Below are 4,608 nucleotides of genomic sequence, written 5' to 3' on the forward strand. Positions count from 1 at the left end.
AATGAGCACGAAGGCTACGTTACGTAGGAAAGTACGTGGAAAGACTCAAAAAATAGGAAAATAGCATAAAACTTTCACGAATCTAGGATTGTAGCATCGTAATTTCCTTCCTTTTACCGAGCTTTTAGGTGCTTGCATGTGGTCCCACTTCTGATATTCTCTTATGGTCATTAACGTACTGGAGGGTGACCATTAAGCCCGCACAAGATACTGGAATTCTAAAACACTTTCCCTCCATTAGAATGCTTTCAAAGTGAATCTCCCTCCACTAAAGCTTTTCTCTGAGAGCTATGGCTTCCACGTCTTCTCGCCCAAGAAGCTCTTTGTGTTTACTATCTCTCACACCAACAACCAACAGCTGCACTTTGCCTAGAAGGCCAAGTAGTAGCATATCCTCAATTACAATATCAACTTCAATAAGTGCAGAGAACCAATGGGTTGGACAAAGGATAAAAAAAGGTTCATGGGTCCTCATGCAACCAAGAAGACCCAAGAGGTCTAGTGGTATCAACGTTTATCGCTCAGCATGGAAGGCCAGAGTGTTGGATTTCAAAGTCATTCAACAGCAACTTCAAAGTTAGTAACAAGAGCAAGAACGGTCTAAAGGGCCAATTGTTGTCGTCAGATCTGGATGGAGATGAGGCAGCGTCACCGCCGGAAGTTAACTCTCACATCTTTAGTGATGAGAATGCCAACTCTTGCCGAGTTATGTGAAAAATTATGTGTTAAATCAGTTTTAAGGTTCTTATAATCCCCGTTAGTTTAGTTCTTTGTTTTTAATATAACATAATTTACGTTAGATTTAGATTTATGTTATATTAGATTAGACTTAGGTTTATTTAAGTTTACCCACACACACACACACACACACACACACACACAAGAAGAAGAGAGTTTTAACGTCGTAGGAAACTATCCCAAAAGACGTTAAAGATTAGGTTAGATGTAGACTTACGTTAAATTAGATTTAGGTTTATTTTTAGTTAGATTTACGCTTATTTACGTTAGATCGAGTCCACGCAAGAATTACTTACGGTTTAGGGTTTAGAGTTAGATGAACAGTGAAAAGATCTACTGTGAAAAGATGTTAAGATGCTGTGAAGTGCTACAGCTAGAGAAGAGGCAAAGGGGTTTTGTCCACTACATGCAGTATCATGTAGACGTGGGTCTGTAGATTTCTTGTACCCACAAATATAGGTATTGACCAATAAAGACGAGATTATAACCCGGTGGTTCTGATCTCCATGCACCTCTAGACCGAGGTGTGCGGGGATTGGACATGACTAGAGAATGTGAGGTAGAGAGAGAGAGAGAGAGAGAGAGAGAGAGAGAGAGAGAGAGAGAGAGAGATAAGACGAAGAATGCCAATAGAATATTAAATTTGTTGTCCAGGCTATAAGATTTTTATCCTCATTATGAGTAGTGACGAGGATGTGGGACCGTCCAACCGAAACACCTATCTCTCAACGAGGGTCTTATGTCCTTGTAACCAATGCAAGCATGCTGTGCGACGGACAAGACGCGTTTCTTTGCAACACGTTCGCGAATTTGGCGAGTTCGATCCATCTATTATAGATCGAGTTGTTGCCAATTATAACTCGTCGGACTCTGACGCTGGCCAACAAGCAGCAATCTTGCAACCCAATAGACGTGTTCGCAGGCGCTTTGGTCAAGCAGCATATGTGAGGCCACAAGATGTAGCCTCTAACAGCTCGGGGGATGATCATGCAGAGCACATTCCCAACGAGGCAATGTTTGAGCCCGAGATTGATGAAATGATCGAGACGATCATGGATTCAGAAAGGCTTATCTATGATGATATGAAAAGTGAAGCCGATACACCATTGTATAATGGAGCACGTATGTCTAGATTGAAAGCACTCCTGGTTCTTCTCAACATGCAGGCAAAGTTTGGATGGAGTGACACTAGCGTCACAGCGCTTTTCAGGTGATCTATTACAATTAGTTTACTTTAATAAAACTCTAAATGTATAATGATCTGATAGATTTTTACACGACTGTATCGTATTTTTATGTTGTGTAGATTGCTTAAAGAGCACATACTACCAGCTGACAATGTGATGCCAGATTCCCGAGATGAAGCAAGAAAGATTTTGTGAAACTTGGGGATGGATTACAATTCTATCCACGCTTGTCCTAATGACTGCATTCTTTTCAGAGGGGAATACATAGACATGGAGAAGTGTCCAAAATGTGATTCCGAAAGATATCGAGTAGATCTCCACGGGACAAAAATTCCACAAAAGGTTTTGCGACATTTTCCTCTACTTCCTCGCATCAAGCATTTCTTCGAATGTAAGTCCATGGCCGCCCTAGCATCATGGCATGAGGAGAATAAATCTTCGGATGGTGTGCTACGAATTCCTGCAGATTGCGCAGCCTGGAAACATATAGATGGAACATGGTCGGATCTTGCCAGGGAAGCTCGAAATTTGCGCTTAGGCCTGGCTATGGATGGCGTAAATCCATTTGGTCAAAGATCAACATCTTACAGTGTATGGCCTGTTGTCATCGTCAACTACAACATTCCCCCGTGGTTGACTACGAAGAAGGGGCACCTATGGCTAAGCTTGATTGTGCCAGGGCGATATAAAGTGGGGAATATGGATGTGTATCTTCGTCCACTATTGGAAGAGCTACAACAATTGTGGATTGGCATAGAGGTGGTGGATATGAGCCGACACACAGGACGACGGAATGCTTTGATCAGAGGCATTCTAATGTGGACCATGCATGACTATCCCGGGCTAACAAAATGCTCAGGTGATCTATTGACACTCCTCACTCAGACACTGTAAATCTTGTTTTTTCCCATAGTTGATCTATTATCATGTGTATACATGCAAGGCTTCAAACAAGCGGATACAGAGCATGTGTCATATGTGGACCTAGACTGAATGCACGTAGGGCGCCCTCATTGAAGAAGCAAATCTACGAAGGTCATCAAGCGTATCTTCCAGAGAATCATGTGTTACGCGACAACAATTCGGTGACGAAGTGACTAAGGAAGAGTGGGAGTACTCTCGGGGTTGCGCGACCAAGGTAAGTTTGCAATGTACGACTAGCTAGTGACTTTATTTCTAAACGTTTGAACGGCCACTCATAATCTTTGTTCGTTGTAGTATAAGTCATACACAGCAGCATGGTGTAAAGTTCGACATTTTAGGGTGGAACAAATCGACAAAAAGCGTTTTACTCAAGATTGTGGAATCATGGCAAATTTTGAACAGTCTAGTCGACGACGTTCCTCTGATGCAGATCCTGTGGTAGCGGAACTCACTTACTTCGGCATGCTGCAAGAGATTTTGAGGATCGATTACAGAGGATTTTTTGTCGACTTGTTCGACGTGCAATGGTTCAAGATAATCATGGAGGGTCGCAACGCTACTGTGCGTAGAGGAGAGTCTGGTTTTCTTGAGGTGGATTCTACTAAGAAATGGGCTGACCTAAGAGACACTTTCGTACTACCCGAGCATTGTGAACAAGTAAGTATGTAAATAGTTAACGAGAGCCTTTTACAAGTTATGTGCTTGAAAGCTCTCATGTAAGTTATGTGGCTCTGGCAGGTAATATTTCATCCTACAAAGTCTACATCAAACTGGTGGTACGTCATAGAGGTAGCCCCTCATAGTGCAAGGACGTATGAAGGCTACCATGTGCCAATCACAACGACATCAATGGAGGAGATCAGAGAAGATGCTCAATCAGAAGCCGCTGCGGTGGTGCCAGACGAGCATCAAGATGCTACTACTCTATATGGGGTGCATGCAGAGGAGCTACAAAATGAAACAGAGGATATGTGTTTAAACGGAGAGCTCTATATAGATATAGGAAGTTATGCTGAGTTATGCGAGGATGAGAGAGAGATATCTTAAAGCCACAAATATTGTATTTGAACAATTTTGCTCCGTGTTGTAAAAGCTCTGGCTCTCTAAGTACCTTCCATGGTGTATAACGCTCTTTTCTACTCGCGCTCACATCTTTTGATTGAAAATTCTGAGTTTTCGACTTGCCTCTTCTATCACTCAATTCATTGCGTCATTGTATTTATATGCGCTCCGAAGCTTCGGCGTCGACGAGACGAGCTTCACACTCGTCTAGACACCGGCGCTCTAGTGGTGGCGGTGGCGGTTGTTGTGGGGATTCCGCCACCGATGCCTCCACACCGCCTCGTGTTCGACGAGGCTCTTTACCCTCCCCTTCTTTGCCCGCCCCCACACCAGCCACAGCATCGCCATCTACGCCAGGTTTTGCACGGCTAACTGTTCCTAGCAGCTACACACCTCTACCTACTCCGCCAAGAGCCACCCCACTCGACACTCCTCGCTTCGGGGCCCAGACGCCGGTGGAGACACCTGACGTCCGTACCCCCATCGACACGCCGCTAGAGACCCCTGCCGGGACACCTAGGTTCACGCGTCACCGGCCAGAGGGCTTGCCTTACTCCGTTGACTTCAGTGGTGGCATCATCATGGATGATGACGGCAAGAAGGTGATCTCGCGCATGCGTGGTCTTTGCTCTCAGCTGTTTAGACACTACATACTAAACAAATGGAGTGAAGTACCAAGTGATTTAAAAAACAGAGT

The sequence above is a fragment of the Adiantum capillus-veneris genome, chromosome 7 (genome assembly GCF_014529385.1).
Source record: "Adiantum capillus-veneris isolate H3 chromosome 7, ASM1452938v2, whole genome shotgun sequence".
NCBI classification, from domain to species: Eukaryota; Viridiplantae; Streptophyta; class Polypodiopsida; order Polypodiales; family Pteridaceae; genus Adiantum; species Adiantum capillus-veneris.